The 25,138-nt window shown below is 43.1% G+C and overlaps 1 protein-coding gene across 1 annotated transcript in view; it reads left to right on the forward strand.

Annotated features, from left to right (window-relative positions):
• Nucleotides 1-25,138, forward strand: part of LOC311313078 (glypican-6-like) — a gene marked incomplete at both ends in the record, with an annotated part of 114,305 nt that overhangs the window by 27,294 nt on the left and 61,873 nt on the right. The window lies entirely within an intron of this gene.

Raw genomic sequence — 25,138 nt, forward strand, 5'->3', positions numbered from 1 at the left:
CCAGTAAAGCTGTTCTCGGAATGATCCTGACTTAACCCAATAATATTCCCCACCACAACACATCCACTTCACATTATAGCACTGAGCCTTACCTTCCCTCCCTTCCTCTTCCCAGTGAGCTCTTGGTAGTAGTTATGGTTTTAATGAGCGATGATATGAGTCCCTCTATTGTGTGGGCAGCAGCTGCTCTCATCAGCAGAAGGCAGAAATATATACAGTAAGGGACGATGGCGGTGAAAATTATGTCAATACACATAGCCAACTCCTGTTTGAGCCCAGTATGAGGCTCTGAGGGTATTTAAATGTATGATTTATATATGGAGAAACCCTAAATTGACTAGTTTTACTGGCTCACCCTGCCTCAGTGGGTCCTCTTTAGCAGAGCTTTTCTGTCAATCTAAGACCACACAGTGCTTCTGTTTGGGGTGGATTCGCTTGAGCCGCTTCTCTGTTAACTTGGGGAATTCTTGGTATGCCGAGCAGTGGCCTTGATTCAGTGGTAGTGTGATGAGAAGCTGGGCTTTCTCAGATTAGTCCATAGTGCTGGAGCAGTGTTCCTCAAGAACAACAAGCTTAGACTCTCTCTCTCTCTCTCTCTCTCTCTCTCTCTCTCTCTCTCTCTCTCTCTACAAAAGATTTCTGCACTACTAAGCCAAATGCTCTAGCTGGATATTGAATAGTATTCAAGACTTTCCATTGTGAAGGATTTTCAAAAGGCTACATTTTACTAATGTATGTTGAATGAAAACATGCAAACACCCCTTTGATGTTCAATGTGTGGGATGTGAAAATTGAGTTAAATCTGTTGAGTAAGTGCTGCTGTTATGGGAGGGTGGCTGAAAAAGCATTTCCGGAATACATTTAGAGGGCCACACAATTATTCAGTGGAGAGCAATATGTTAAATCCTGCAGACATTTTCAGGTAAGCAGTCATTTTTCATGCAGTAGCCTACTGTAAGATACACTTGGCAGAAATGCAGGGGGGATTTCTACAAATCTCCATTAACAACAGCAAGGCAACAACAGGGTGATTATCTCAAAATATGTGTAAAACAGTGATGCTGATAGTCAACAAACAAGAGAGTTCTTTAACTGCATTTGCTCAAAGCTCTCTGATGTTACTCCCTCTGACCCACCATGCTCAGCTGGCTTTAAGGATTCAACATTACATCTTAATTAAACCTGCCTGTGCTCAGATTTCATGGCAGTAAACTATAATTGTCTGCCACCTGATGAAATGGAGGGGGGATATTAATTTGACCCCTGTACATTAGTGCATGCATGAATTTGTGAGTTTTTTCATTTGTCCATCACACATGTATCAGTGCCCACCACCTGGGGATGCTCGTCACAATTTATGTTTCCTATTGCCTAGTACATTTTGTTTTGTACATAGAAAACTATGCTTGGTGTCTCATGAAGTTAAACTATAGTCTCAGGGGCCCGTCATCTTTCTAAATCATCAGAGTTCAGTTCAGAGATTGTAGGTACAAGTATCATTAGTTATACAGTAGTTTTTATATTCACATTGATCAGATGACTCTTAGGTAGTATGATGAACATTTATTTAGTCAAGTCCACTATGATGGATTTTTCTGCAGGCAAAACCTATAAAAAGTTTATTCTAATACACTGTAAGTCTTAGCACTAACATGTAGCCACCAGCCACGTAGCCACAGGTGAGAACCCCGCCCACCTAATCAGTTTGGTCTTTTTGTGTGTTGGCTGTAAGCCGACACACCATGAAGAGGGAATCCTATTTGTCACTTATTCCCTTCCTCCGCCAGTTGTTGACCTGCAGTTCTATTGTTGCTACCACAAGAGGCAGTGATCCCAGAACATCAAAACAAAAAGACTCCACAGATTTCCCAGGTCAGCGGTGGCCGAGTGGATAGTGCGCTGCCTATCACTGCGAAGATTGTGAGTTCAGATTGTGACATATTTTGTCACTAGATGTTATAGAAGTTATGTAACGAGCGTGGGTCATGTTTGTTAATTATAGACCCTTTTACAGCCTAGTCAGCACAAGTATGCGCACGCATTCTTGAAACAGTAGCAGAGGAAGACAGACGAAATCGCCATTATTAAGCATACGGACTAGACTGAGGACATCATGAGAAATGCCCGCGTTTGCGGTGCCCATTTTATATCAGGTAAGTTATTTTGACTACCTGGTTTCACTGGCATGTCTGATTGAAATGTAGCCCTTCTAAGTCCCGTTGTCGCATTCCGCTCGCTCATGCCAGACAACAGTCCTTTGCTGGTCCATTCACATTGCCGTCAAAATAAATCGGTGTCGGCCTAGTTAGGAGAGGCGCTCATATTTACAAGTGTCAGATAAACATGAAACTTCACTTACCTAAGCAAAAGGGTCTATTTTAACAAATGCTGGGTTGAAGCTTCAAACCACCGCCACCACCACAGAAGACTACCTCGGAAAAATAATTTCATTCGGACAGAACGTGTCTAAATAAGGTTTTTAATGGTAGCGCCGAGGCTTCAAAACCCAGCATTTGTTAAAATAGACCCTTTTGCTCAGGTAAGTCGTACACATTAAAAGTAGCCATAAGTTGCATGTGCTCTCAGGACATGTTGTGGTTGTGTACGTACATTTCAAAAATATGTAACTATTTTTGGTATTATTTGATGAGGCGGGCGAGCCACCCATCTTATCACGTTCGTGACCAAGATGCTTGCGAGTTGAGTGACTTATGCCAAACAGTAGCTAACGTTACAACTCTAAAATGATGCTGAACTACCACTGCTGGCTGTTGGCTCAGCTGGCTAAAACAAAAAAAACTCTGATGATCTTCGTATGGGTCAGATGTTGCTTCCTCTCCCCCCAGGCTCAGGGCCGAGGGGTTATCCTTTTTGTCCGCAGGCTTAGGGCCAAGGGGCTATCCTTTTACCACCCCAAGCCTGGGTGAGGGGTCACCCGGGCTATATATACTGTATGGGCACACCTCCAGGAGCCATTTCACCGTTTCGTCATCCACAACCGTCAGGCCACGCATTCCGTTGGGTGTCAGATATATTGGACAGTCCGGGATGACTTGTTCAACGGTTTGTTCCTCGGCGCCACACTTGCATGCGATATCGGATGCCAAGCCCCATCTGTGCATCAATGAGCAGAAGCGTCCGATGCCGGTCCGGAGCCGGTTAAGCCTCACCCACGCTGGTCTGGGTAAGTCCATCCCGGTAAGGGAAGGACCGGCAGCCGGGATGAAATCATGGAGTCTGGAGGTGTTTGCCTACCCTCCGCATGCCAGGTGTGGTCCGCCCATCCTGCCTCGCTGATGTTAAGATCTATGCACTGCTGCAGGAGATCCCGTGCGGCAGGCACAAAAGGGTGTCTTGACTTGAGATGCCTGGGAGACTCCGCTGTTGTAGTGAGCCTGTCGTGGAGCAGGTGGTTAGGCTCCACGGCCTGGCAGGCGAGATGTGCTGTGGTTCCTGTGTGGCGGAGGCCAGTGGGCCTCCATTTCCGGAGGTATGTCGCTAGTGTCTGCATGTCCTGACTCAAGATCTCCTCCACGTCCTGCCAGTCTCCAGCGGAGTACACCCGCGCAAGGTAATCTGCATAGGCATACTTCCTGGAGACTGTGTTCGGCAGGTCATAGGTGTAGATGTTATAAAAGATGGCGGCTAGGACTGATCCCTGGGGGACGCCGTTCTTTAAGTGTCGCAGCCTGCTTCAGTGTCCGCTATAGGTGGTGAGGGTAAAGCTGTGGTTTCGGACAAGCTCCATGATCATGCTAACCATGTGCCTGTCCGGCAGCAGACAATCGCGGCATACTTGCAGCTTGCAGGTTAGGCCGCGGTGCCATACGGTGTCGTAGGCAGCCGTCAGGTCTATAAAGACAGCTCCGGCCTTATTTTTGGCCTAAAAACTGTCCTCGATGTCTTGAGTCATCAATGAGACTTGATCTACGGTGGATCTCCTACGTCGGAACCGGCCTGCTCCTGTGGGAGCAGCGGGTCGATAATTAGTTTAACACGGGCGTAGATGAGACGCTCGAGGATCTTGAAGGGGATACATAACAGAGAGATGGGGCGATAACTCTTGGGGTCAGGGACGTGCTGGGACGAAAAAACGGCCCTGGAGTCTGAGGCGGCCGCTTCAGTATATATAATAATGTTTTGCTGTGCTGAGCGATTTGTCGACGGGGGGGTGGGGCTGAGCCTAGCGGCCACCTTGCTCTGTGATTCTCCAGAACCTACAGATGGCCAGCACGGCCCTGCTTGGGGTCCCCTTCAGGCTTGTTCGGCTTAGGGATCGCGACAACTAGAGCTCTTCTCCAGATTTCGGGGATCTTGAGTTGGCACAAGCAGGAAGAGAGGAACGTTCTTAATCTTCTTCAAGGCAGGTGTGGCATGGAGTATAAGATCCGGGCAGATAGAATAAAGCCCCAGAGCTTTCCTTGGCTTAACATGCTGGAGGGCAGCATGCATGGCTACAAATGAAAAGGGATCAAAGTGAAAACCTCAAGGTATGAATATTTGTGAAAATCAAAACAGCAAGGGATTAACTTAAACTTGATTAAATATTTTTATCAATTGACAGCCCTAATATACTGTATATATAGTGTCAAAATCAATGGAATTACGGCCTTTACTTTCTAAAATTCAAATTAACATGCGATTAATCGTTCATACCACCCACTGATTAATCAACCATGAAAAATTTGAGTTGTGCACATCCCTAGTTCAGGCTACATCGTCATGCATATGTGGAATGGAATGACAGTAAAGTAGTAAATGGGCATGCACAGGATTGCTTCTCAAGCTGATAAAGGCAGACACAGACAGCAGGCTCTATGACCCCTGTTTTCATGCTAGCGCTAAGCAGTGAATTGCCAGTTTCATCCTTTGCAAACTCAATATTTCTCGCCTCCGCAAATGGCCCGTATAGACTATACGATTTTTTGTCTGGTATCATTGGTAATGTTAATGATCAATCAATCAATTAATTGTAATTAAAATACCAACATTTCCAAACAATACCAAAAACGTTTTTATCTTAATCAACGCTTTATTATGGATGGATTTTTTTCTGCCTACTGCACGTCACAACTCCTCCTCGCAAGCACTGAACCGGTGGTGGGTTTGCTGCAGGTGAGACGAAGAGAGCCAACTTATCCGAGTGAACGTTCAAGTGATTGAGCATTGCTGTTGTCGTCGTGTTGTACGTATACATGGCATCACAATATTTGCAAGTGGCTTCTTGTCCCTCCTTTTCGAAGTGGTCCCACATAATGTTTTGATTGGCCTGCTTCATTTTTCAAAATATGCCGCTGTTGATTTCTCTGCATTTCTCCCGAGATGGCTGCTTTGTTACCACGTTGTTTGATAGTAGATTGAGTAAATTTCACATGCTCGAACAAATCCTTAACGATCAATTAATTGATTTTCGATTAATTGTTTCTATCCCTAGTCCCTATTCACCATGTCAGATAAGGCGATCACAGTTCCATAAATTCTTGCCGTGTAATGGCCGGACACTGACAACACTACACGAATGACTGTGACAAATCGTATGCTGTCTTTCACGACCATGTGTCAATGCGTGAGTTCAGGTGGTCTGGTTAAGAAATTGTCAGTCATGGAAGAAGTATTGTATGCACTGTATTCAAGGTTTATTTATAGTCAAAATTATGGTGGCAGGGTGCCAAAGAATTCCGACTCCCCGGCAGAATCTGACTCCCCTCACTATCTTTGAGTTTTGACTTTTGACTGTCGAAACCATTATATGTAGGCTACCACAACTAGGCTATATCTGCCTCATTAAAACTACAGTTGATACAGTCATTCCTTTTTATCTACCGACTCAGTACTATCCAGTGACCTCGAGATGCAGGCTAACCACAATAAATGTGAGGAGGGATAAATAGCCTTATATGACTTCATATGAATGTAGGCCTACTACTTATAAACTATTATGTAGGTTCCTATTCCAAGTGTCCCGTAGTTTATTATTGTGGATGTTATAGCAGTAGCTAGCCATAGGTTCGCATTGCAATGTGGTCATCTTAAAACTTTTTGTGACAAGTTGCTACTCTTGTGCTGTCCTGGTCTTTTACCAGTGGTAGAAACTGTAAACACTTGTTTTGTCGGAAGAAGAGCGCAGATCAAACTAAAGAGAAGGTGAGTGGGATTCTGCCAGAGAGTCGGAATTCAGCGCAAGTTGTGTTGCTCAGAGTCAAAGAAGAATAAAGAAAAAACGATTGTGGACCCATTCCTGGGTGTCACGAAGAGCACAGTATGGGCTGTCTATCCTTCAAGGAGAACTTTTGGTAGCGGATGTGAACATGTAAAGAATACTGTCATCCTATTGGTCAACGTCAAGGTATGTCGTAGGCATGGTCACAGAAGATGCCAGACTAGGCAGGAAAATACAAAAAATTCTGACATGCTAGACTTTTCGTTGGGGTGTCATAGGGTGTTCCAGATGCCAAATCGCTGATCTTCAATTATGTTACATTACAAGGCTTTTCGTCGTTCCCAACATTCAAAATCGGGCCCGACGCTGGATACTTTGCGACAAAAAATATCCCCAAAATCAACCTGAATTTGTGTAGCCTGTACAGGCCATAGATTTGGCAATTTTGTGGTGTTCAATGAAGGCGTTTGCTCCAGTGGGATGACCAGCACAATAGGGGTGTGTGACTATTGAAATTAAATGAAAACAGTCGGCGCTATGTAAGTTTGTGATGTCAAATAATGAGTTTTCGTTAAGACATTCACTCAGGTAAAAGACAGACATACACCTACATAAAAGACAGGACATACATAGACCTGTAACATACATTGAATTACATACAGAGATCAATAAAAGATCATGGTCTCAAATATATTCTCTTACCTGTACCAATGCCTCCACAGTGATTGGTAGTATGTAGTACTAAACCTTATGTTTGAATAAACCAAGATGATTTCATTTTCAGATTAATTAAGGGGAGACAGCCCAGGTGAATAGGAAAAAAAAATCCTTAATAGGATTCACCATCAAACTCCCCCAGTTTGTTAGGTACATTAAGGAGCATCTTTTTTGTATTACAAGTTTTCTGAAATCTTATGGATTAATATGCAAATTAGGCATTATATGCGCTAAATATGCGCTAATTAGCATAATTTCGGGACATCAATTTTTTAAATTGGTTCAAGCAAGATTCAAAATTCTTGTTTCATTTTGTTCACATATCCCTATTCAAAACTTTGTCCAAGGGGGATTTTTGATATCTCTTTTCTTCACTTCAGAAATCAGAAAATACTGTCAACAGTCATAAAAAGACCAATTTTCGCCATGTTTTAGGGATAAACTGTTATATGAATCAGGCTATGAATTACATTTAAAAAATCCCCCTTGGCCAAACCCTTCAGAATATGGATTGGAACAAAACTGGAAAGTTAGGTGTATGTAGGTGCTACTCAAGTGGTGGTTTTGATGTCCCAAAGATGAGAAATAACTAATTTTGAGAAAACGGGCTTTGAAAATTTGTATTGTAAAAAAACATACATTTGCATTGGAAACCAATATTTACAAAAAACACAATATCCAATCACACTATTATTAACAACATTACACAACATCTGAAAACACATAGAAACTGAAATCTGAATAACACACCATGTTGTGGATTCAGAATAGTCCAGGAGTAGACATTTTGTATAGAGAAGCAAGACCTGTTTAGTTGGAAGCCCACTCACGACGTCAAGGTACAGCCCACGAGTGGGATGTTAGTAAGACGAGACTAGAGACGAGACAATGTTAGTAGGGAAGAGAACATTCCCTTTTAGAAAGCTTGTATTATTTTGTTAAACAGATCATGGACAAAGATAGACACATTTGACGAGGACATGCATGAGAAAACAGATTATCTAACTTTTTGTGTTTTTTTTAAGCGTTTTACATGGAGAAAACATGAATGAATGAATGAATGAACATGAAGAGTAAGCTGATTCATAAATACACAGGACAAGATGTGGTAAACAATGCAGGGTAAACACCAATAGAAGCTAAATATAGATTGCTAAACAAACAAGTGATATAACCATCATCAAAAGCAACACCATAGGAGACATCAAGCTACGCCGTCATAGGTCTACACAGTCACTCCTCAGATGGCACCACACTAGCTATCCACAAAACTGTTCTAAGCAGCTGGTTTGTAGAACCCACTCAGCTGCAGTCCACAAAACTGTTCTAGGCAGCTGGTTTGTAGAACCCACTCAGCTGCAGTCCACAAAACTGTCCTAAAACCACAATATGTTCCTGGTGCGCATGGGGTTGTCATCAGTGAAACAGACTTCCCCATATTGCCGCCTTCATGTTGTCCACTGAACGCTGGTTATTGAGAATTATTGTAATAATTCTCAATAACTGTAATAATTTTGTAACATTTTGCATTTATTGGCATTCAGCTTACCTACCTCTGGGTCCACATCTGCATATGCCTGCCTAATCTGCTCTCTGCTTCTGTGCAAGGACTCCAGACCTCTCTCTATTAAAGCAACTGAAATTAAAACAGTTTATTTGGTCAGTTTATGGATGCATGTAGAAATGCCACAGGTAGAGAGAGGGAGACTACTGTGCATATGTATAGGCTTCTGATATTGGCTAGAGAGAGAGAGAGAAAGAGGGAATACGTTTCAATAGCCTACCTGTCACCCTCTTGTCATGTTTCTGATACGTTTTCAGATGAAGCCCTGGGATCCCTAACACTTTACTAATCTTTTGGAGAGCTGCATACCCCAACCCTAACTTGTGCGCTAAGAGGACCATCCTCACATTGACATCAAATGCAACATCATTCCTAGTTGTATCATGAAGCCGAGTCGATGTGTAGACACTTTTGCGATATCCATTTCTCACAAAGACTCCACTCTAAGAGCAAAGTACTACAGAACCCACTATTCTGAGGATCTATGTTAATTTTAAGACCAGTCCCTGCACAATTAGGACAAATCAACCCAGTTATCAGCTCATTCAAACGCGCCGCATCTCTCTGCTGCTCACTGGACATGCTAGCACCGGCTAATGACAACTTGCACGAATAGGCACTTTTTGTCTCATAAATGTAAACCTTTCCATTTAGTTTCTCTTGTTTTCTGTTCAACCTTGCGGGCAAACACTGTTGTCGTTGTTGCTTATTACGTTTAGAACGCTTTACAGACGGCATTGTTTGGATTAGATATCAGGAAATGGAAACGTGTCACATGACGCGCTGAACCAATCACGTTCTTAGAAATCAACAACAGCCAATGAGATTTCACGCTTAGCATCAAACCCGCCTTTGTATTTCCACGATTGGTTGCTGATACAAATGAAACTATCAGGTTTGGTTGCGATAACATTGCGCTCGAGAAAGAGAGCTTTCGAATGATACCTCACATGACCGGGTCCAAATAACGCCCGCGGTTCGGCTCATTTCGAAAGAAGGCTAACTTTTGGTGATTTTCAGAAGAATCTACAGACGTAAACGGACTAAATGAAGTAAAATAAACATCTAAATGCGTATTTTTGATGTTTTATTTCCACTAGTATGAAAGAAGACATGTTATGGAAGCAAACTAGCACAAAATCTCAAATTTGACCAGGGCGTTGAAAAACGATGTTTTCACCTACCGTGTCTCCCCTTAAGCCAGCAAATAGATTCATACATGAGATTTTTTAACACGTACACCATCTGATCACGCTATCATTTATGTGAATCTGGGATCCACGCCATTAATATCCAGATGGCTTGTGATGCACACTCCAGTGACGCACATGTTTGCCAATTAGCCTGATTACACCATAGCCTGTATTGTGCCCACAACACCTACTGTAGACTGATGACCTGCATCATGGGTGGGGGACGACTGGTTCACTGTGCACTTGTTTCTGTTCTTAGAATTGACCTGTTCAAAACAGAATGTTGAGCATACAGTCCTCATTCCATGAACACCATGAAAGGAGAGGAGCGCTTCACTGAGGAAGGAAATGGAATTGGTCCAGCAGCACTTAGATGCATGGCTCCAGGCACCCCCATTCCTCTTGGGGCATGCTGCCTCTCCATAATCTCATCAGTGTCAGGGTAGATGCTGTGTGCAGGTTTCAACACTGCAACTCTCTCCTGTCTGGCAGATTTGAGGAGACACTAAGTCTGCCGAGGGTCTCTACAGACTGCCAACACAGGAAACATGAGAAGCTCCTGTTTGGATGTGGATTACATTTGTGTTGGTTGGTTGGATCTATCTATTCAAACACGACTGCAAAGCTGGGGCAACGTAGTCATTTTAATTTCCTATCAGAGGAACATTTTCCATCTTTGATAATACACACATCCTGGGCTTCATCCTCCAGCGTTTGGGGAGATTATCAGAAAAGTGAAGAGAGAGAGAGAGAGTTGCAGGATGGCTTTCAAAATGGTATCATATGGGCAATTATGGTGCCTACTGTACAGTATTCTGATGAGGGACAATATAAACTAGAAAAGGTACACTTTCTGAAGAAAATGTGTGTTTGCAGAAAGCAAGCATAATACAGTATGTAGTTTAGATAGCTTTAAAAGTACTAAATACTATTATTAATTCTAATATATCAAAAATAGATTAAAAAGTATGAATGTCACCTAAATGAGTATAAAGCATGAAAAGTATAAGTATAAAGCATCAATAAGCTTGTCGCTGTGAGTGTTTGAATGTAGCTTAATAGAGAGAGAAAGAACGGAAAGTATAAATGGTAGCTAAATGACTGTAAAGCATCAATAAGCTGTGTGATTGTGATTGTTTCAACGTTTGTATATAGTAGCTAGCCAAAAAAAAAAGATTCAGTGGGGACTGAAAGTACAGAATATAGTCTTAATAGTAAATACTCCTAATCCTAATTCTAATAGAGAGTAATATTCTCATCAAGAGTCAAATGTACTGTATCTAGCTGGAAAAAAGTATCAAGTAGGGACTGAAAGTAAATCTCCCATTGACGACCAGTCATTATGACTCATATAGTTTTATAAGTTCAATAGCTCAAAAAGTCAACATGTGTGTATCACCGTAATAAGCTTGTCATTCTGAGTATTTCAAGCTTCGAATGGAGTCTGTAGAGCAAGCAGTGACTGAAAGAGCATCTCCCAAAGACATCCATTGAGTTGAGCCAAAATGGTTCTCATGCATCTATGCAGGCAAGGCTCCCGCCATTTATCACTATTTAAGGCCAGTGTATGTCCCATAGACATCCATTGAGTTGAGTCAAAATAGTTCTCATGTAAATATTCACAAGGCTCCCGCTATTTTCATATTTAAGTCTGAATGGAATTTCAAGACCCCACAGCATTAAAAGTAGGTAGTAAAGTGAAAGTTTGCCAGCCAGAGTTTCAGCTTAGAACTAAGTCTATAGCTTCAAAATGAGCCAGTGTTGATCAAAAGTGTCTTTCTTCCATAGACTCCATTCATTGTTTTGCGTCGTTGAGCTGCCATTCTGTCAAAAGTATTGGCTAGGTGATATCAAAATAAAAAGTCATAGCAGCAAGAAGCATGTAAAAAGAGTTTCAATGGTGATAATCACTTAAAGGGCCTCGCGTGTATGGCTGGCTTGTTTCTGTTCAGGACTGGAAGGACGGAGGCTAGTCATGCCACTGAAATAGCTGTGAATTGAAATAATGTCTGATAAATTAAGTTAAGTCTTGTCACCTGGACACATCAGTTCCAATGCTTCCAATGCTAATCCAGCACAATAAGAGGGGAATATTTAGCTCATGAGCTCTACAACTAGCAGCAGCTTCCATAACATTAAAGAAGAATGTTCAGTTTTTACAATCTGCACCTTATTTATGGCATATTATAAGACGTTTGACTCACCGAGATAACTTTGGTTTGAGGCTGCCTTTCTGTGTCTCAAGGTCCTGGCTAGTGATTGTAGGCTAGGTCGAAAAGGTACCTCTTGAGATCTCGCTTGAAGACCTCCATTGTTTCGGCCCTTCTTAGGCACTCCAGTAGGGTGTTCCAGAGGTTGGGGGCATAGAAACTAAAAGCTGCCTCTCCGTGTTTCTTGGTCCTGGCTTTTGGAACTGTAAAAGGTTCAGTACCTGAGGATCTGAGTGGTCTGTTGGGCATATACCTAACAAGCATGTCTGAAATATATTCTGGTGAGTGACTGTGGAGAGATTTATAGACTAGTAATAGTATTTTAAAGTCTATTCTAGAGTTGACAGGTAACCAGTGTAGTGACTTTAAGGCTGGTGTGATGTGTGCCCTTCGTCTAGTCTTAGTGAGGACTCGTGCTGCAGCATTCTGTATCATTTGTAGCTTAGAGATTGCTTTCTTTGGTAGGCCTGATAGTAGAGGATTGCAGTAGTCCAGCCTGCTTGTGATGAAAGCATGCATTAATCTTTCGGTGTCAGCCTGAGAGAGAAAGGGTTGCACCTTGGCAATGTTCCTTAGGTGGTAAAAAGATGTCTTTGTAATATTCTTGATGTGGTTTTCGAAATTAAGATCTGAGTCAAGTATGACACCTAGGTTTTTAGCCTGGCAATTGGTGTCAATTTCCAGAGTTTTTAAGTGTGCTGATAGTTTCTCTCTTTCAGCTTTTTCTCCAATGATCAGTACTTCTGTTTTGTCCTGGTTTAGTTGGAGGAAATTATGTGACATCCATACATTTATATCCGTAATACACTTGACAAGGCAGTCAACCAAGCTGTAGTGACTGGGTGTTACAGAAATATAGAGTTGGGTATCATCTGCGTAGCTATGGTAGCTAATGTTGTGCCTCCTGATGACACTGCCAAGGGGCAGCATGTACAGGCTGAAGAGAAGAGGTCCTAGGATCGATCCTTGGGGCACCCCACAGGTCATAGGCATCTTTCCTGAGCTATGTTCACCGAGGGCAACGAAGAAATCACGACCGGTTAGATAGGTCCTAAGCCAATTAAGGACAGGACCAGAGAGGCCAACCCACTTCTCCAGTCTTTCGATGAGGATTGCATGATCATGATAGTATCAAAGGCTGCACTCAGGTCCAGGAGGACGAGAGCATAGAGCTAACACTAATATACTGTAGCTAGCAACATAGGGATAACACTAATCTAACAGGTATTTCTAAGCACTGATCAAACATTGTGGTAGAATCTCACCATTAAGGGATTGAACCAGTACACTTTCATCACCTTGTTCAAATAGAATGATCCCTCACACTGTTATCCATCTATATACTAATAAAAGACTTACAAATAAAGAGCTACAACACAGTAGCTGGAGGCTAGGCTAATGTTATGTTAGCTAGCTAACATTAACGCTAACTAGCTAGTTAGCTAACCTAAATGTTTCAGCTACTTAAGATAGCTGCCGTAACGTGAAGTAGCATTAACATATGAGTAGCAAATGTTCCCTCAATACACCGGACATTTTTAAAAACCTGTTTTATGTGATGTTTGTAGCTTTACATTTTGAACCAGAATTTATCTGACCTGTCCGGGGTCTCGTGTTGAGCTGGTTGTCACTGACTAGGTTGTTCAAGACAACCCTTCAGTGATGGTTGCAAGCGGAATTTTGACGGTATCCCAACCGAGTTCCACCATGGGAAAAGGGACAGGGAAGGGCGTGCCATGCAAGCGGAATTCCAACTGTATCCCAACAGAGGTCCACATGAGTTTTACCATCAGAAAAGAGACAGGGCAGGGCGTCAGCTCGTGTGAATGCGAGTTGAATTCCGCTCGGAGACCGCTACCGACTCGCCAGCAGAAATTCTCCAGCTGTTGAACAACGGTGCCCCTCTAGACACCCCCCAGTAGAAACACTCCAGCGGATTCTCGCTCTGATTCTGATGGAGGACCGATATCTATGTGCTAACTCGGAAAAGGTTGGAGTGAAAGGATGAACGTATGGAGGTTTGGTGTATAGTCCCATTACATCATCCCCATTGGGTCTTGAACCCCGATCTCCCAGGTGTGAGTCCGATACTTTCACCGCTACTCTACTCGGCGGGTTGATTTTGGTGTTCTTCTTTATTTTGGTGTGCTGGGACTACTGCCCCTTGTGGTGCCAACAGAGAAATGCAGGTCAACATTGACCGGAGTAAGGGAGGGAGGGAGGGAGTGACAACCAGACAAACGTTATCCTAGGTGCTGGCTTACAGCCATGCACAAAAACAGCAATTGCTACAGTAGTTGAATATGTAAGTAAGTGGGCTTTTCTAGTTTAGAGAAAGACGTCTCTCAATATGATCCTGCTGACTAACAGACAAACAGACGGCACTGAAGACATAACCTCCTCCCCGGACATCATCCTGGACGGAGCTTAGAAGCCTGTATTACAGGGATTCACCATCATTTCTGCCCACATGGTTACATATTCATGTACAGTGTAGCCTGAACTGATATTCTCTGTGTTTGGCAGCAATCCATATGCTAACAGTACCTCGGCTCTAATAAATGAGAGGAATAACAGGACCACAGATTTCTCACCCATTTAGCTCATTAACAAGTGAGTCAGGGTCTTAATTACTAATCAATGGCTGTCCCTCCGTTGACCACTAACACCATGGTGCTGCGGATCAGAACAGAATCTTAATGTGGTGAGACCTGCACAATCGATCTCATCTGGGGCTGCACCCTCTCAGCACACGCTGCACACCAGGAGGTGAACATTTTCACAGACATGGAGATGAGTAGCATCCCCACTGACCCTTGGCTCACCTTCGCTAGAGGTCCTGTGTTTTCAGAGGATGATGATGATTTTTAGCTGTAACCAGCAGCTCTACTAGTTTGCTCTGTCAGTTGGTCGGCCCACAAAGCTTTTCCTGGATAACTTAAAAATGCTCTGAATTTGCATGCTGCAGCTAGAGACCATGAGTAGCGATGCCAGAAAAAAATGCCATGATTTTTCCATATGTAACCCTACTGTTTTTATGTATAATAACACCAAATCAATCTTTATTATATTCCATTTATTTTATTTCATTTGATTAACATTTTGCCTACTGTAGCCTGCTGTGCTCTGTCAGGGACGTGCTGTAGCTCCTCCCTCTGTAACCCCCTGTCCTCCTCTGTCACCCCTGAAATATTTACGTTTCCCCCGTTTCTGCCTCTTTCCGGTGAAATATTATGCAGAAAGAGGTATGTGTCTGTCATCCCCCAGTCCCATTATCATTTTACCCCTTATAACTCCTTATTTCCCCACCCATAATGTATCAGCTATGTTCTGTTTATATATTATATGCATGTGTCATGTCGTTATTGTCATTTAATTTTTATTATGTTTGTGGATTATTTTGGATTCTTTTAGTTGGGGCTGCAGTCTGGAAAGCGTCCGTTAGCTGATTGTATGCTATTGCTACTGTTTGTACAGATCGAAGATAAATAGTCCAACGTTCATGACCATAAAGATCCCACGTTGTCTGCCTGATCTCCCTTCTACACAACACAACAACGCAGAGACAGAACACACCGGTCACACATAGGTGGCACTATAGTAAATTTTCACATTTCAGAATACTGGCATTTCCACGCTGTTTGACAAAAAATTATGAAGCTTATGTCTTTCCTCATGGGGAACAAATGATGTGTGATAATGGTACGGCTGGAGCGCAAACTGATCAATAGAAACAATGGGATGGAATTATCCATTTTAAATAATTAACGTTTTCTCTTTTGGTCAATCTGGTATTCTCTTTTCACCAATCTTGTTTTTTTCTTATCATTTGGGGAGGATCAAGGAAAAATATATCTCCCCTCTCCCCCAATGATGTCCTCAACCTTGTAACATCTAATTGCCCCACCATGTGCTCCCTAAACCCTGTTCCCTCGACTCTCCTTCAGTCTGTTGCACCTGAACTCCTTCACTTCTTAACCCACCACATCAACGCATCACTTGTATCTGGATGCTTTCCCTCCACTTTAAAGACTGCCAGAGTCACCCCCTCCTGAAGAAACAATCTCTCGACCCCTCTGATGTCAAAAACTACAGACCGGTTTCTCTTCTATCCTTTCTATCTAAAACACTTGAACGTGCTATCTTTAACCAACTGTCTTCGTACCTCCACCAGAACGACCTCCTAGACCCCCACCAGTCTGGGTTCAAGGCTGGAGACCGCCCTCCTTGCAGTGACAGAGTCACTCCATGCCGCAAGAGCGGACTCTCTCTCTCTTCTGTCCTGATACTCCTAGATCTGTCAGCAGCATTTGATACGGTAGACCACCAGATCCTCCTCTCCACCCTCGAGGAGAAAGGCATTGCTGGCTCTGCACGCTCCCTGTTTGCATCCTACCTGACGGGCCGCTCCTACCAGGTGACATGGAGAGGGTCGATGTTGGAACCACGTAGTCTGACTATGGGGGTTCCACAAGGGTCTGTCCTGGGTCCTCTTCTTTTTTCCCTCTACATTACATTACATTCAGAAGTGGAGACACGCATAGCTGGGTGCTGCCTGACATCTCGGAGTGGATGACAACGCATCACCTCAAGCTCAATCTGGACAAGACTGAGCTGCTGTTCCTCCCGGGGAAGGGCTGCCCGCACTGGGACCTGGCCATCAACATAGAAGACACGGTGGTGACGCCAACTCGGACTGTGAGGAATCTGGGTATGACCCTGGACGACCAACTGTCGTTCTCCGCACATACAGGTATCACATCCGTCACACGCTCCTGCAGATTCATGCTCTACAACATCAGGAGGATTCGCCCTTTCGTCACTGATGAAATGGTGCAGGTGCTCATCCAGACCCTGGTCATCTCCCGCCTGGACTATTGCAACTCCCTCCTTGCTGGGGCCCCAGTGTCAGCCATTAAACCCCTGGAACTTGTCCAGAAAGCTGCTGCACGTCTGGTGTCCAACCACCCCAAGTTCTCCCAAACAACTTCTCTTCTCCATTCCCTACATTGGCTCCCAGTAGCGGCTCTGCATGCTCCCTGTTTGCATCCTACCTGACGGGCGGCTCCTACCAGGTGACATGGAGAGGGTCGATGTCGGAACCACGTAGTCTGACTATGGGGGTTTCACAAGGGTCTGTCCTGGGTCCTCTTCTTTTTTCCCTCTACATTACATCTCTGGGCTCTGTCATTCGCTCGCATGGCTTCTCTTATCACTGCTATGCCAATGACACCCAACTGGTCCTGTCATTTCCCCCTTCTGATTCAGAAGTGGAGACACGCATAGCTGGGTGCTTGGCTGACATCTCGGAGTGGATGACAACGCATCACCTCAAGCTCAATCTGGACAAGACTGAGCTGCTGTTCCTCCTGGGGAAGGGCTGCCCGTACTGGGACCTGGCCATCACCATAGAAGACACAGTGGTGACGCCAACTCGGACTGTGAGGAATCTGGGTGTGACCCTGGATGACCAACTGTCATTCTCCGCACATATCACATCCGTCACACGCTCCTGCAGATTCATGCTCTACAACATCAGGAGGATTCGCCCTTTCCTCACTGATGAAATGGTGCAGGTGCTCATCCAGACCCTGGTCATCTCCCGCCTGGACTATTGCAACCCCCTCCTTGCTGGGGCCCCAGTGTCAGCCATTAAACCCCTGGAACTTGTCCAGAAAGCTGCTGCTCGTCTGGTGTTCAACCACCCCAAGTTCTCCCAAACAACTTCTCTTCTCCATTCCCTACATTGGCTCCCAGTAGCGGCTCACATCCAGTTTCAAACTCTGGCACTAGCCTACAGGGCAATGAAAAGAGCAGCCCCCTCCTACCTCCAGGCCATGGTCAAACCCTATACCCCATCTCGACCGCTACGTTCTACTACCTCGGGGCGACTGGCTTCCCCGTCACTCCAAGGCCCCTGCAGTCAATCGGCACGGTCACGGCTCTTCTCTGTCCTGGCCCGGCAGTGGTGGAACGAACTGCCCACTGACGTCAGGACAGCAGAGTCGCTGCCCATATTTCGTCGCAGGCTCAAAACTCATCTCTTCAAGAAGTACTACAACGATCCTCCCTCTTAAGCACCTATTGTATTTTATTCTTGCACTTTGTATTCAGCACTAGATTATGCTCTTAGTCACTTGTTTTAGAAAGGAGATGCACTTGTGAGTTCTGGCAAGTAGTAGTACATTGGCTTTTCCTACGTTAAATGCAATTATTGTTAGTCATTTTGGATAAAAGCGTCTGCTAAATGACTGTTATGTGATGTAATATATATCTGTCAGAGGGGTCACGCCTTTTTCATTTCAGAGCACTCTAAAATCCTCTATTGACCCCTCATTCTAAATAAGAGCCGTCCCTACAGTAGGTATATTTATTCCTGTCATCCACTGTCACTCTGACTGTTTGTAGGCTAACCCGCCCCCTCTCCCGCCCAGAACAGTAGTTGTATGTAGCTCACAGCAGCCAACTCGGCCAACAAGGAATAATTCATCTGCCTAGAAGGAATAAAAAGGTCAATCCGTCATGCTTTCTACTGCAGCACAGGATCCATTCCAGGCTCCTCCCCTCTCAGACCGCCTCTTCTGTTGACCAGGCCTCTGCCTGTACTCTGGGCGCGGCAGGTTTCATACAGAGGATATTGAGCATGTGGTGCCCCATGCTAAGCAGGGTGCCCTATATTATGGCTGTGTGTTAGACACAGGGAGAGAGATGGTGTTGCTCTGTGGACTGGCTAGTGCTGTGACTGGGACCGGCCGGCTGTGTGAGTGTGGCCAGAAAAGTCACTGGCCAAGTCTTTCTTCTGGTGGTCGATTAACATTGAATCCTTTGGATTATGAAGCCACTATGTAGCCTAGTTGAAGCAAGAATTGTTTATCATCAATAATAAGAAATATGTCAATAAGAAATATGTCTAAAGCTATATTTTTTCATACACAAACGTACAAGGGACATAGCGTTTAGAAAAACATTTTCTCCATAGGCTTTCTATGTTTACTGTAGATCCTTGGAAGCTGCCGATGCTAGTAAAGGCCGACAAAATGACAACATCACTTGAAAGATCTATTGTCCATCATTAGAAGCTGCCCTTTCTATATTAGTGTTGTCTTCCTGCTGTCGGTATGGATTGGCTTTGGAGTGTGTTCCTCATTCAAACCTTGAAAAAAAAAGCATTTTTATTCATTGATTTTATCGTATTTTGTATTTGCAATGTTTTTGTACTGCATTTGCTCTGTCATGTCTTTGCACTGTCCTGTTCCCTGTCCTATGTCATCAGCATATGCCATTTCCCTTAGTCAAATTCCTAGTATGTGTCAACCATTTACAGGGCAAATAAACTCATCTTGAATCTTGATGTACAGAAGCTGCTAAATTATAATCTCATTGGGTCAATGTTGAGGTTGCTGCATCATTAGTATTAAAGGATAAACATGGTGGTTCAATGTAACACTTTCCAGATATCTTTTAGGCAACAAAAAAACAAATGTGTATAACTATTTCAGAATTCATCCATAAAAAATATTTTAAAACATGTTTTTATAGGTCTGAATCTGCCAGTCAAAAAGTTCACTCACTCAAAACTGGGCGTGATTCATAACAACTGATTGACAGTTCTCTGAGTAAATGACCAACTGGAATCATTATGATTGACTGGTGTGTTCCCCGTTACCATAGCTACCACCGCTCCGAGCCAGACCGCACAAGAGCTATATCGCGCAACAGCCAGATCAATAGGCAACATACTGAAGGTGACTTGTCCAGTAATGTTTTTTTTCTATCTAGCTGCTAACCAGGGGAAAGTACAACTACTGTCTAAATGAAAGTAACTAGCTTATCTAGCTAGCTAACTTCATGATTAATGTATGGGGAATATAAAATTAGCTAACGTTAGCTACTAGCTAATAATCCACAAACATTAGCTGTCACCATTCGAACGCTAAATGGGTAATGAACATAGGTACAGTAAATGAATATAGCTAGCTAACCAGATAGTCCAGCCCTTTCAATGCATTAATATATACATTTTTTTTAAATGTGCTACAGTATATTATACAAGATCCGGTCCATTGATCCGGTCCATTGTCTCTATTGGTCAGTTTGCATTCCAGCCGTGGCGATAACCACGATATCCCCACACTAAAATGGAATGTTCGCACATCTTTTAATATCACCTCTTATTAGTAGCCGTGGCAGTGTCCAGATCAATGTTTACAAAGATGTGCTGTAGCATTGCCGTTGCCTGGCAACGTTCCCTTTTTCAGCGGAAGTATCCGCAAATGATTAACAAATGGTTCCATTAAAAATACATTTTAAAGTTTGTATTGTCTTTCTTTTTGAAATATTGACGGATAAATGTGGCAACCGTTGTATAAAAGCATTATGGAACTCAAAACCGTGCGCGTCGTGCCTAACCACTCCCGCTAGCCATGGCGATATCCGTGACATCCCACGGCTTCAAGTTCCATAATGCTTTAATAAATTCAATTTAAATTTACTTTACATGTCAAGTTAAACACATCGGAAAGTTTTTAGCCCATAATTCTACTAGAATAGTATATTCAAGCATATTCAAGACACTACAATAGTAGTGGAGTGGCTCTCAAACACCACATTGTGGCCATGAAGGAGTAACGCTATTTGGAGATGGAGTGCATAATCTGGTGTTCCCCTTGCCATTGAGCCAGTGCAGTGTTGTCATTTTTATAGCATGCTGTCATTCGGGAATCAAATGAGGTGTAACGTTAGCCCTTTTAGACATAACGTTCCGTTCGAGCTTTCAAATGACACTGATGAAGTTGTAGTAAACCTACACAGGTTTGGCTGCATAACAATATAATAGGAGAGAGGTGGGGGGGGGGGCAGTGGTTCAATACAGTAACAAGTCCTACTAATACTGCCTCCCAGTGATCAGTCAATTAGTCTTGTGAAAAAATGGCACATATAGTCTAAGAGTTCTAGCTGTGTCACATTGAGATTGTACTGCTGACTGTCCATGTTAAAACATGATTACATTATATGTCTTTATTGTCCACAAGGTAAATTCATTTTGCCTCAGTCAGACAAAACCCATCACAGTACATCACATCACAATAGAAATCCCCAAAAGGCAAGAGGTAGGGTCTCTAAAAAGAATTTTGCGCAGAAGTGCTTGTGCATTGTGTGAATGTTTGTGTCCACATAGGGGGTGTTGGCACACCGGGGCCAGTTCAACCACTCATGGGGGGGAGCAGTGGAGGGGAGCCTTATCACAGAAGGGATGAAGCTGGCCGTGCCCGTTTGTTTTAAATACAGGGGCGGCATACCTCCTACCAGAGGGCAGGATCTGTAAGCAGGTGCTGAGGTTGTGAGTTGAGTCTCACGATCTTACTTGCTTTCTTCACCGCCCTCTGGTCCTAGAGCTTCTGGAGGGTTGAGCACTGCACCCAGCAGAGCTCGGACCCCAGGGTGATCACCCTCCGCAGTTTGGCCTTGTTGGTCTCCAAGAGCCCTTCATACCAAACATCACAAGCGGGCTCAACAATTAGGCCTATTATCTAACATGGATTGGCTTTCAAAGGAAAAAAGGCAATAAACATTCTCTCAATGTATTACATTTTTCCTCAACAAGGGAGAGGAGGGGGGGTGGCAAGGGACCCAAGAGCAGACACAGCAGTCAGGTTTAGTGGAAAAGCCCACGTATGGGCTTAATTGGAGGCAGGTGATGGTTGGGCTACGACAGGGCAGTCAGACAGATAAGGTTTGGTAGGAGCGAGGATCTCAGACTGACGAGGGTCACAGCGGGAACAGGCAAGTCAGATGGTCTCTGGAGTCTGAGGGAGCGGGCTGATGAGGGCAGGGCTGGCGAGGTTGACTGAAGCGTGACACATAGCCAGCTATAGCATCAGCCTTCATCAGCTATAGCATCAGCCTTCTCGGTACGGCTCAGGCAATTGGAATACCTCTTCGAAGAGCATGGTCATTACTACAGTAAGTGTTGGGAAAATATGTTGCAAAAGGAGAAAAATATATATATTTTACAGTATATTAGTAAAAGCTGAGATCTTTTGCATCAAATATGTGTAACATAAATGGCATTATAACACTACCAGACTGCCAGGTAGACAAACTAACCTCACTAGCACCTACATGACCACACACACAGGTCAAACAGACCATTTTCCAAGCAGCCTTGTTGAGGTGTCAACTGTAAACACAGGTGCAATTAATAACAAAAGTATGTCCCTGTTCCCATTTAGGATTTAGGAGAGCCAAGATCCTGATATTGTGCATAGTGGCTCATTGAAATGGCTGACACAATAAACAGAATGGGACCACAATTAATTTGATCAATTACACCTGCATTTTTCATACTTTGACACATCAACATGGCTACTGGAAAAAGACTTGGTTTAGCAAGAAGCAGACTAAATGAGTGGGAGAACACAGCTCCTCCACAGCTAACCTCGTCAAAATAATCCACTCCAAACAGCTAATGTTAGCTTTGAAAATATGTTTGGTCATGTTAGCTAGATAATTAAGGTTAGTTAATATCAGCACTAACATTATATAGGCTCTGATCTATGGCTAAAAATAAATTGTGTCACGATGGTCACGTTAGAGACCAGTTATTGAGAGCTAATGTTAGCATGCTAAGATAACTAACACAGCTAGGCTAGCTACCGTACCTAACATTAGGCTAGCTAACGTCAACATGCTGGATAAAGACAGATAGCTTTAAAAAAAAACTGTTGCCAATTACAGCTAACATTATGGTTCGTTTATCTAATATTAGCTAGGTTGGCTACTAATCAGACACGGAGATCATGGTAAAAACTTCCCAGTTTCTATGACAACCACAAATACAGTTATAAAACGTCTGTACAAATTATATTAAAATTAAAGGTGGTCATCATTGAGACTGCAATTCAATTATTCTCAAGATGAGAAGAAAAGGTTCAGAGCTGCCTTACCGTGTTGGATAGATGGTGAAATGGCGCAAAGACAGCAGGTGTGCGAGCCAGAAAGATTTCTTTTCGGGGACGGTGTAGGGGAGTGGGGGCGGGTTTTTCACACTTTAGTGTGATGTCAAGAAAGGGAAAAACGTCACAAAAGGGGAGCATTTTCATCCCGAGTAAAATTGGACTGAAAATGTTAAACTTTCAGTTTCTCCAAAACTACAAAACGGATGTATTTAATGTTGTTATTGTGTTTCTTCAATGCCTTATTGTGCAAATAGCACTTACAAACTCAAAAAAAGTGAAAATGACCATGTTATACCTTTAAGGGGGTTATAAACGAGCTGCCAGCTGGTGATGGATGGAGCCGTTGAAACTGTCTGCTGTTATCCCTGCATGTTGCCTTAATTAGGTGACCTCCATATTTTTACTGTCAGCTTAAATGCTACAGGCCTTACGACTTTGTTAATCTCACGCACCAGCAGCATCATAACATTGTTGCCGCCTTCAGGATCCACAGTTGGGTGGATACTGCACAGCAGTCAAGGGTCTCTTCAAGACCAGGGGTTATGTTTTGGTTGGTGATGTACTATGTCATTTTGATATCTCCCATAGTTTTAATGAATCCCAATTGCTGGGTGTGCTCAGCTGTTGCAGAGAGCCCTGTTTGAGTTACTGCTGGTCACAGCTCAGGGGACCTTGCTGTAATTAACTACAGGCCGCAGGGTCCCTCTTTACACTGTGGCCCCTTAACAATGTCACACAGTTATACACTGTCATCCCAATGCCCGGCCACCCTTTGTGAGTACGCACAGAGGCCCAATTCACATTGTCTTCCAAAATCTCCTTGACACTGGTGTGCCTTCATAATGTAATGCAAAGACTTGTGAAGAGCATGTTATGCGGTTTTGTGTATGCATGGTCTGCAGAGATATACTGGAGAACTGCTTGGTTTAGAGCATGTTTGAAGATCTGCAGAGCGAGCTTGTCAGGAGACCAAACCTCAGTAGACCTCTGCTGTTGTGAGTAGCTCCGTTTCACAGAGGCTTACACTTGATCAAAGTGAGTAGGTCCCTGTTTATCCTCCTCTCAAAGCTCTGTGCACACTGCGTGGAACGGAGGCCATTTTGAACTTTATCAGTGGAAATTAATGATCTCTACGAGTTAGGGGCATTAACATCACTCTTGTCCAACATCTCAGACTCATTGTCCTCTGCTAACAGTACTTGCAGCCATTAATTTGGGCAGACCTCTTAATTACTTAAATGTATTGAGCTCTCCTCGTAATTTGCGATTCTTTAATACCCAATTATAAAATATGATCCTCTTCATGGATTTTCCAAGTTGTCTTTTTAAAGTCGCACAGAAATTAAAAAATATTCTGTCCCATTTTGGTTCATATAATTGGTCATAGTGTTCACCTATAACGATGTATGCCAAAAAAATTACAAAATTCTACTTTTGTTGTAATCTTATATCAAAGTATATATTTTCTTACTTCCTGGAAAACAGTAAGTCACGTGCAATTGCGACACCAGGTACCTTCGATTTTAGGCCAATAATCTCACGACATCCACCCTGTCAATCAAAACGTAAACTAAAAGTAAAAAACACTAAAAGTGTTGAATATTCCGCCCGCTCAATAACGTTCCAATTAAACTATTTAAATGTATGTCCTGCCCTTGCAGCCCATTTCAGGCGGAAATACGTCAAAGTACGGAAGCAAGATCTTCTCCCACTTCCCTTTCGGTGCGACTCTAACCAAATGTCTTATTCACTGACCTGTATTGAGGTCATTGATAATGTGAGTGTTAATTATTCATTTGAATTGTACTGAAATAGGGATTGGAATGGACTATTCTAAATTAATTTTGCTTCAATTATGTTCATTATATTAGATAAATAGCTGCGCTGTTCTAAAGGAAAAGAATTGACTGCACACAGATATTTTCTCATCCTCAAATGCACATTCATAATGAAATTAGTTTCAAAGATTTAATTAATCAGAAGGGATATCACTTGGTGCCATAGACTCTTGTACTGTATTCGGTTAATGAAATCAAGTTGATTAAGCACAAAACATACTTGAAACGCAGGGCAGTATGTACATAATTCAATCACTTAACACTAGTCCATTCAGTTTACATTTTCTCAAGAGTGGTGCAATGACCTTAGCACTTCACTTCTTTCTCTGCAAGTTGCATTATTGCACTGCTTTAATATGTAAATGCGAGAGTAATAAATCGACTCAATGAAGCAATGTCAAACGTCCCTCATTAGTTTTTTTCTCAAAGCATCCACTGGTAAAGGATAAAGGTCTACAAATTCAATTTGATATAATTATGTCCCAAAAGACACAGGCA

The sequence above is a fragment of the Borostomias antarcticus genome (genome assembly GCF_949987555.1).
Source record: "Borostomias antarcticus genome assembly, chromosome: 9".
NCBI classification, from domain to species: Eukaryota; Metazoa; Chordata; class Actinopteri; order Stomiiformes; family Stomiidae; genus Borostomias; species Borostomias antarcticus.